Source organism: Nicotiana tomentosiformis, chromosome 3 (assembly GCF_000390325.3).
Source record: "Nicotiana tomentosiformis chromosome 3, ASM39032v3, whole genome shotgun sequence".
NCBI lineage: Eukaryota > Viridiplantae > Streptophyta > Magnoliopsida > Solanales > Solanaceae > Nicotiana > Nicotiana tomentosiformis.
Window position 1 is genome coordinate 121,881,206 of NC_090814.1, and position 10,551 is coordinate 121,891,756.

Here is a 10,551-nt window from a genome sequence, read left to right on the forward strand (position 1 = left end):
ATCACGAGCAACGATGTAGAAAAAACTATATAGTACTCATAAGGGTTCAAATTGTTAAGTGTTCAAAAAACATTTAAGAAAATTGTAGTAAGATGGTGTTGTGAGCAACGATGTAGAAAGAACTGTATAGTACTCATAAGGGTTCAAATTGTTAAGTGTTCAAAAAACATTTAAGAAAATTGTAGTAAGATGGTGTTGTGTGTATGTGTGAAAGTAAGATATATTTTTTCTCACTCAAAGCGCAGATACATTTCCTATCTTTCCTAATGGGTCTCGCAATCGAAACAACAAAAGATAATTGTTTTCAGTGAAACGAACAAGATACACTAGATAAATATTATAGGTAAAATCATGGCAAAAATTATTAAGTGATACTCCATATACATGAATACAAGTAAAATCTTCTGGCAAGCTTCTCTTAAGAAGTTTGTTCGGATGAGACACTATTACTTAGCTAGAAGCTCTACTTTTCTATAAGTTCCATTGAGTAAACTTCATTCAATAAAGTTGTAAACTGATTGCTGCTCTCTCCTTCCCTGCGTTCTGGTTCCACCATTCATTATTCAAGATTGTGAAGATTAACAGCAAATTATATCACCAAAATCGTCAATATCTAGGAGCACATCATCAGCCCAATTGATCTCTTCTTGGTAGTTGGAGCAGTCATTAATATAGCTGCTATTATTATGTTCGTTCATCAGGTTCATGCAACATAGCTTCGATTATTTTGGCAACATCTTGTTCCTCCATAGTTACCCCATGATTTTTCCCAGCTCTTATATTCTTCTTGATTCGGAAACACAACAATATCCTCCTTAGGAATACTGTTTTCTCTAAAGAAATCAGCAGCCAAATTTTATTGTGCTCTCCTTCTTTACTACGACTAGTTTGAAACTTGAAACATCCTCTAAACCCAACCACAGTTCCCTTACCATTCTTGATAGGATCAATACTTGTTTGGCTTTTCCATGTCCCGTTGGCGCAAGTTCGACGTACCCTTGTATGTTCGCTCTTTTGCTTCTTCAACCGAGTAAAAAAATAGCGAACCTTTTCTTCGGGATGATTAGAAGCTCCAAATATCTCCCATGGTGGTTGGTCTCCATAGATATCGGCAAGTTGGAAATTAGGGCATTCACTCGGCAAAGGCTCGCCCTTTAGGAATCTTTTCAGAAAGTTGATCAACTCTGCTTCAATTGGGTGAAACCGAACACCCATGATACATCCACGGCGTACAGGTAACGTCGACATGGTATATATGGTCGTCTCTTTTTCTTGCTTATAGAGAAACACAAGAATGAGACAATAGCAATTGCCGCAATATGCAAAGACAAGAACCACTACTGTTCTCTCAAGTTAGAAGACAAACTATGAAACGAAACCCTAAACGAATGGAGGAAGCTTATTGACGTGAATGCTGTAATTGACTATTTATAGATATTTGATCAGGTTAATTCCAACAGAGAAAATTTAGGAAACAAATTTTTAGGAGAGGAAAACGTGTTGATTTCTGCGGAAGGTTAACGCTTGGGACTTAAGTTACTTTCTTTATTGATTTTCACAATACGTAAGTTTTTTTAACTAACTTAATACTCCGCAATTTAATAGAAGAATCTGAAAAAATAATTTGCTTACCTTTTTCTCGATTTCATTTTATTTATTTTAACATAATTTCATTCATCCAGTATATAGAAAATTTCTAGTAAATAGTTTTCTTAACAAAATAAAGAAAGATTAAAAAATTAAAGAATAATGTACTTACTTTCCTCTTTTCCGTTTTCAAGGTTTTTTAATTTTTTTACTTTAGGTAATTAACTGCAATTTGGTCTAATAGGAAATTTCTAATTAACAGTTCTTGGGAGGGTTGCGCTTGGGACTCAAGTTACTTTCTTTCCTTAAATTGCCATTCCTATTTCCTAAGCTACTAGTTACCTTCTCTCTTTTTTCGGTTGGATACTAGTTTCCTTTTACTTTCTTTTATTTATTTACATCTTATTTACTTTCTAACTCCATTCATCCGATAAGAAATTTCTATTTAACAATCTATATATATATTTAAGAAATAAAGTTTGGCTTGTCATTTAGTCAAGTGACAAGTTATTAACAAGCCAAGTGGCAATCTATTAACAAGCCACTTGAAAACCTTATTAAAATAAAAATAGATGTTATAATACACAGATTTTTCGGAAAAGAAACATTCAATCATCCCCTTTTTATCGGCTCTTTTCTAGAAAATCTCCTTTACATAAAGTTAATTTTATAATTTTTCATCTAAATAAATTAAAAATTATAGAAAATTACAGATACACCAAAACTTAAACAAAAGAACCGTACATATATTTGCTATACCTTCTTATATCTATCTCTTCCTAAAAACGTTCCTAATTCTCATGTTAACTCAATTGTCAAGAGCACTTGATCATGGAAGATCAGAAGCAACTTGCAACAAGAAATGGTGTATGTATACCAAATCAGAAACGGGCTAAACACTCCTCGGATCAGAATGGTTAATATCGAAAATGAAGGGATTTCTTCTTGGAAAAGATTCAAAATTTCCCAGCAACTATTATATTTTACCATCTCCAAACAAAATCCAAGTTGAGGTATGTTTGTTGAGATGATATTTGTTCTGCTAGCCACTTTTCTTAGTAAGTGCTCATGACTTTCCTCCTTGATGTTTGATATAAGCCCTAAATTAGTTGCTTGGATTTCTAATTTTTTTTTTCCCTTACATTTTATGGGCTGAATTTATTACTCGAACTAATTTTAAAACTCTCCGGACACTGAGAAGGCTCTATATAAAAATCAATCACACATTTTTCGGTTCTTTTTATGAAATTTTTTTTTCATAAACTTTATGCCCCTAAGCACATGTATATTGTTTCTTATTTATATCAAGTAAAACGATTATGAGAATATATATTATATACTTTACATATATATATAGCAACTGAAAATACTTTGATGAGGGAATAATACTTAAAGTTGCTGGTGGTTTAATGCTTGAACATCCGCTGGCGTTGCCTTCGTTGATACTGTGGTTCGTCTCTCTCGCTCTTATATATATATTGATATTCGGCTTAAAGTATGTATATTTATATGCATATTATTTCACATTTTACTCATGCCTCATAGATTTCGAAGGTGTAATTTAATAATTTGTGCTAATTTATGGTATTTTTATGTGTATGAATCATTCGGAGGCAATTTGGGACGAATGTGCGCGAATTGAAGCGAAAAGGGAAAAAATCACAAAGCAACGCCACAGGCAGCGTGGGGCGCTATTGTGGCGCTGAAGTAAAAATGTTAAAAAGTCTAGTCCCCATGCTACCCGGGGTGCTGGTGACGGAAACATTTTCCTAGTTCGCCCGGGACAAGGTTATTTCGGCCCAAGACCACCTCCCCCCTCCCCCAACGCGTATAAATGCAAGACTAATCTTAATGGTTAGGATAGGAATATACCTAGTCACCATGCTTAATTAAATATCGTAATCTTAATGCGTTCTTAATAGATTTATTCCATAGGAATATATGCGTTAATCTATTTTGAATATGAGAGTAGTAATTCGGGAAAAAACTACGAGAGCCATTATTCAATTAATTGGCAACCATGAATGAATTGTATGAAAGGGAGAGTTAATTAAAACACAATAGGATTGGTGAATCGATCACAACCCTAGAATATTCGTCTCTACTGAATACACAACAACTATTTTGCTGCTTGATTTTTCACTAAACGGCTCCGGAATGGGTTTTGGATGATTTTAACAGCTTCGTATGGTGATTTTGGACTCAGATGTGCGTCCAGATTTGGATTTGAAGGTACGTAGGACGATTTGAAGCATTTCGGCGAAAGTTGGAAAAGTTGAAGTTCAAAAAATGGAGAGGTTTGACCAATAGTTGACATTTGTGATATCGGGGCCGGAATACGATTCCTAGAGTTGGAACAACTCCGTTATGTCATTTGGGACTTGTCTGCAAAATTTGACGTCATTATGGGTTGGTTTGATAGGTTTCGGCACGCGTTTTTGAAGTTGAAAGATTTGGAAGTTCATAAGTTCGATTCATGGCGCGATTTGTGGTTTCGGCATTGTTTGATGTGAACTTGTCTAAACACACATACAAGTTCTATAATGCCGTGTTAGGTTATAGAACTTGTATGTGTGTTTAGACAGGGTCCCGGGGGCCTCGTGTGTGTTTCAGATGGGCCACGAGTCATTTCCTCCTATTTTGAAGTGTTGTTTTCTGTCATCTGATGTTCTTCTTCGCGATCGCGAAGTGCCTTTCGCGTTCGCGTAGTGTTCTGCTGACTCGCCTCATATTTCCGCTTCGCGTTCTTGAAGGTCTGCCTTTTTCCTCTTCGTGTTCGTGAAAGTATGCCACTCGATACTTCGCGTTCGCGTAGCCCAGTCATTGGACCATCAAATTTTCCTCTCCGCGTTCACGAGCCATCTTTAATGTTCGCGAAGCATATCTGGGCAGCCTTCATTTTTCCTTATTCGCTAACGCGAGTAGTCTTCCGCGTTCGCGATGCTTTAACACCTGGGCAGAAAAATATATCTTCCAAATCGAGGGTTAGGGCATTTTTATCATATCTTGACTTTTAGACCTCGGTTTTGAGCGATTCTTTGTGGGATTTTCAAGCAAATCGATTGGGTAAGTGTTCTTCACTTAGAATTTATTATATTCCATGATTTTATCTTTATTTTTATTATTTAATTTATGTTTTAAGTTGAGGAAAATAGAGGTTTTTGAAGAAAATTTTCAAAATGAAAAATCATGATTTGAGGGACGATTTGGTATCCGAATTTGATAATATTAGTATGGTTGACCTCGTATTGGAATGGGTGTTTGGGTTTTGTGAGATTTGTCAGGTTCCGAGGTGCTGGCCCGGGGGTCGATTTTTGGGTTGATTTTTAGTTTTTGATAAAGATTGAGGCTTTATGATCCGGAATAGTTTCTTATGAGTTTTATTTATGCTTTGAGGTTATTTTGTCTAGATTTGAGCCGTCCGGAGGTTATTTCACCCGAGAAGTTTATTTTTGAGTATCGATTTATCTTCTTTGAGGTAAGTATCTTGTCTAACCTTGTGTGGGGGAACAATCCCTTAGGATTTGGGTCTTATATGCTAATTATAGTCCGTGTACGTGAGGTGACGAGCACGTGCTCGGACTTATTTTTGGAAAATTGGCCTTTTAGGGTTCTTGGGTCCTTGTATTCACTGATTATGCAATTGTTATGTTATGAATACATTTCTTAATTACTAGTTTTACCTCTACCTTCTTTAGTTAGAATTAATTGCTTCATGATCCACTCTTGTTGCCTATTTGATTCATCCATGCCTTAACTGAAATTGTCATCTCTTCTATTGCCATGTTATCCTTTCCTAACTGCTTATCTTTGTTTGAAGTTATAATTATCTCTTCTGTAATTGTTCACCTTTAATTGAGGCTATGATTATCTTTCTGCTGCTTATCCTTATTGAATTTGTTGTATCTCTTTCCTAATTGCCCAACCTTAAAACAAGTTAGATGTCTTATAATTTAGTTGACTTGTCCTTATTTGGAATTATTCGACTTGTGTTAGCTCCCTCGTTGTCGAACTGTATATTGTGGACCGTTTTTACATAGTATTTCCTTTCTTGTTGAGTTGTTCTTATTATGACTAGCATTCTCTATTGTGGCTACTCCTTGTGAATTAGTTCCTCCGTTTCTTTGAGTTATGGAATTTCTAAGTTGACTTATTTGTCGTTCCCTTTTATTATTGTCATTGTTGTTGTTGTACTTGTTGTGGTGATGCACGAGGTTTCTGCCGTGCGGTTGTTGTTATTGTGATGCACGAGGTTTCTACCGTGCAGTTGCTGTTATGGGGTTGCACGAAGTTTCTGTTGTGCTATTGTTACTATTGATATTTGCACATGCGGTGTGACAAGGCGGGATATATATATGTGGGTTACGCAAGTGGCGAGACAAGGTGGGAACATTGTTATGCACGTGTGGCGAGACAAGGCGGGTACTTACTATATTATTGCACATGTGGCGAGACAAGGTGGGCTATGTCAGGGATTGATTTGTGATGACTTATGATGTCCTGGGGGCATTCTTATTGTTGATGTTTGTGTAGTGGTACACTTACCAATGTGAGCTTTATCTTGTGGAAAGTTGTGAGCAAACATTCTACGTACTATCCATTTCTTTTCCTATACTTACTAGCTGGCATGAATCATGTTAGGACACTTGCACAAGCATACACGTAGTTGAGCACTCTTATCGGTTAAGAGGTTTTCTTAATATTGCTGAGTATAAATGCACACCCTTGTTTACTTGCCTTCTATGTTAGAATGTCTCTATTTGGCACGTTAGTCGTCCGTGCGGTTATGAAGTGCAATGAGGGCACATGATGCCAAGTGTTAGGGTTCAGGTATTGGGACCCGTGAGTTGTGAATAGTATGAGGTTCGGTACCTAGTGGATGTTATTGGCTAAAATCCGGTGTGAAAGTAGTCATTTGTTGAGTTGTCATTTGTCTTTCATCTATTTGTGATCACCGGATTTAGACCTTGTTTCTGTACACCTACTGTGTCATTATTATGGTATTTCGCTGATAGCTGTTGTTTTCCTTTCTTACTTAAATTACCGTATTATTTGCCATTTCGCCTAGTCCTTGTGTAGATATCATACTTTGTTGTTCCGATACTTATACTTGTTCAGGTTATTTAGTCCAGTAGGTGTCTTGACTGTACCTCGTCACTACTCTATTGAGGTTAGTCTTGATACTTGTTGGGTACCGCCGTGGTGTACTCATACTACACTTCTACACATTTTTGTGCAGATCCAGGTATTTAGAAGTCCGTTTAGCATTAGCTAGCTGTGCGGATTGCTACTGTGGAGACTCAAGGTAAACCTGTCGCTGCGTTAGCAGGCTTCAGAGTCACCTTCTGATTTGTATTCACATTGTTTACTTTGTTTCAAATAGTTGTATTTAGAAAAATGTAGTAGAACTCTGTTGATCTTATGACTTACACTACTGGTTTTGAAAATTGTAAATTTTATAGAGATTTCTATTTCAAAAATTATTAGATGTTATTTAATTATTGTTGTTATTCAGTAAATGTTAGGCTTACCTAGTCCCTAAGACTAGGTGCCATCACCATAACCAACAGAGGGAAAATTGGGTCGTGAAAGAATCACTGGGCACTTTGAGCTGAAATAGAGCATGATCCAGCTACTACATGCGAATGGGCAGTTTATGGGTCTTCCACACGAGGATCCACAATGGACTCACTCCAGACTATTAGTGATACTTATATCACTAATGGAGTCACTCCAGACTATGTGAGGCTCACATTGTTCATGTTTTCTCTATTGGGCGAAGCAAAGCGGTGGTTAAAGGCGGAACCAACTAATTCTATTATATCATGGAATGATCTGTCGAGGAAATTTTTGACATAGTTCTTTCCTTCACGCAAAACTGCAAAGATCAGAAGTGAGATAGTCGCCTTTAAACAGAAATCGGGGGAGTCTTTATATTCATCTTGGGAAAGGTTCAAGGGGCTGCTCAAAGACTGTCCTCATCAAAACCAGACAAATAAAGTGTTAGCTCACACCTTCATAGAAGGGCTCCATCCAGAGATAAAAATTGTGGTGGACGTTGCAGCGGGAGGTCAAGTGTTGGAAAAAAACTTCGATGAGATATATGCATTATTGAACAAATTCTCCAAAAGCAATTCTGATTTGCTAGGAGAGATCGGTAGAAAAATAGTTCAAAAATCCGCAGGGGTCCTCGAGTTAGACGTTTTTTCTGCATTATCAGCGCAGGTTTCCATATTGGCCAATCAAGTCAATAAGATGACCATGGTTATTAACAAGTAACAAGCTCAGCCAGTGCAACAAGTGCAGATATTTTGTGAAGCATGTGGAGAGGGTCACACGAGCGACTTATGCCCAGCTAATCTAGAGTCTGTTTGTTTCGTAGGTAGTGCAAATAGGGGCCAGACAAACCAGTATGGGAACACTTACAATCCTACCTGGAGGAACTACCCAAAATTCTCTTGGGATGGACACTAAGATGCTCGGAATCAGTACAGGCCACAAGCTCCTCAACAACAATATAGACCACCATAGGCTGAACAACCTACAAACCCGACGAGTCACATTAAGGAGATACTAAAGAAATTGATGGCTGACCAGCAGGCCCAAGCATTATCGATGAGAAATTTGGAGCGACAGATGGGACAACTTGCTAGTGCCCAAAATACTCGACCAGTTGGAGCTCTTCCAAGAGACACTGAGGCTAATCCTAAGGCATCTATCAATTATGTGTCATTGAGGAATATGAGACAGTTAGAAGAAGTCCCATCGAAAAAGAGAAAACAAGCGACCTTTAATGAGAAATCGGCCACCATAGAAGTAGAATCATAAAAGGAAAAAGAGTCAGAGAAGCCAGTTGAAGAGGCGGTGGTAAAGCAACCCCTACCATTAGTTGCGAGGCCACCACCCCCATTCCCTCAAAGATTGCAGAAAGTGAAGGATAATGCTGCTTATAAAACATTTCATGATATTTTGAAGCAGGTGCAAAACAATATTCCGTTGATAGACATCTTGCAAGAAGTGCCCAAATATGCCAAATACATCAAGGACATAGTGGCAAATAAGAGGAGGTTGGTAGAGTTTGAGTCTATGGCACTTACTGAAGAATGTACCTCAAGAATTCAAAGCAAGCTACCTCAGAAATTGAAGGATCCAGGTAGTTTCACTATCCAAATTATTGGTAAGCACGCAGTCGAGCGAGCTTTGTGTGATCTTGGGGCGAGCATCAATTTGATGTCGCTATCTGTGTTCAGACAATTGGGGTTTGGTGAGGCGCACCCAACCACAGTGATTTTAAAATTGGCGGACCGCTCCCTTGCTCACCCTGAAGGAGTACTCTATGGAAAATGTGTTATTTCGAGTGGGTTCTGTTACATCCAGTATTTTCGTATGTTAAAGTTTCGTCGTAAGTTAATCGACGTAAGTTCGGGAATGAGACTATTTTGAGATTATGAGCATTATGCTATATATAATAAGTGGTTAGTAAAGTCGTGAAGGTTAGAGGGTAAACGAATCAAAGAAAATGAGTTTCGTCGAAGTTTGACATTTTGGGATGAAAAAAAACGGCACAAGCTATAATACTCTGTATTTATGGACTGGTGCTATACCACATGACCATAATAGTAAGGTATACGAAGTCTATTAGGTTTTAAGTGAAAGAAGACTTAGAAATTATTGTGTGACTAATTGGTTAAATATTGGTATAAAGTTTGAGAATATGAAATTAGTATAAGTGGATAAGTGTAGAAAAATTGTGTTATTCACGTGGGACCATGGCAATTAAAGAAAGATGTGACTAATAGGTATTAAAGGGTGACATTTATCGGATAAGTCATGATTTTCAAAGTGGTAGAAAATAGGGGTGGACCCTGATGACGTCTAAATCCACCACTAAAAAGTAAATGGATACGGTCGCATGCAATATAATTTACCCAACTATGAGTCGGGGTTGAATCCCATAGAGAACAATATGTAGGCGATTAGGAATGTAAGAGAATTACCACTTATTATGCAATGCCAAACACATAGAATGGTTGTTGAGAAAATATTATAGCTAAATGCGAAAACATAAACTAACCTAGAAAGCAAGTAAAATGACCAATGGCTACAAGCATGGGTGCATCGGGATTTACACTCAAATAACGATCCAATATATTTCACAATTTTATAAATATGAACGTTTTTAATTATTTATTAGCCTAAGATAATAAATTCTATATCTAGGTATTTGTGTGTTTTGTCTTTCTTTCCTTCCGAGTCACTAATTTTGTTTGTGAATTGCTTTTAGGTACAAAATGGCCCTTAACAACGAGCCCCTCGGAAATTTACCATTGGGGGAGGAGGTAGATGATGATCAAGTGGATGAGGTTCATCCCGAGCCTCAATTAAATAGGCGAGGCCGACCGCCTCATGATAATGTCTCAAAGAATGCCCGAACAATGATATGACCGCCATGATCCAATAGACCTTCTACAGGGGGATCAACACAACAAATCAATATATGGTAAATAATGTGTCCTCTTGTAAATGTGGGGAGGAAATGTGGGGAGCATTAACTTGATGCCCTATTCTGTGTTCAAAGTGTTAGGGATTGGGCAACCAAGACCCACATCCATGAGGTTGCAAATGGCGGATCGGACAATGAAAAGGCCATTGGGTATAATTTATGATGTGTTAGTTCGGGTCGACAAGTTCATCCTCCCCGCAGCTTTTGTGATACTTGACTGTGAGGTTGACTACGAGGTGCCAATTATTTTGGGGAGACCTTTCCTTGCTACAGGGAAGGCCTTAGTTGATGTGGAAGCTGGCGAACTCACCTTCCAGGTGGGCAATGAAAAAGTGGTGTTCCATGTTTGTAAATCAATGAGGCAGCCAAATAGCAACGAAGTGTGTTCGTTTGTGGATCTTGTGACCGAAGTAATTGTTAATGACACAAGTGCTGTGATAAATGTTGAAGATAACTTGGAA

The 10,551-nt window shown here is 37.7% G+C and overlaps 1 non-coding gene and 1 pseudogene across 1 annotated transcript; both read right to left on the bottom strand.

The window, feature by feature from the left end:
• Positions 1-436: 436 nt before the first annotated feature.
• On the bottom strand, positions 437-1,248 carry LOC104092511 (NAC domain-containing protein 6-like; annotated as a pseudogene).
• Positions 1,249-7,470: 6,222 nt separating this feature from the next.
• Positions 7,471-7,577, bottom strand: LOC117275853 (small nucleolar RNA R71). Its single transcript, XR_004506073.1, has one exon. It is a non-coding gene; the product is annotated as a small nucleolar RNA R71 (small nucleolar RNA).
• Between the last annotated feature and the right edge of the window lie 2,974 nt (positions 7,578-10,551).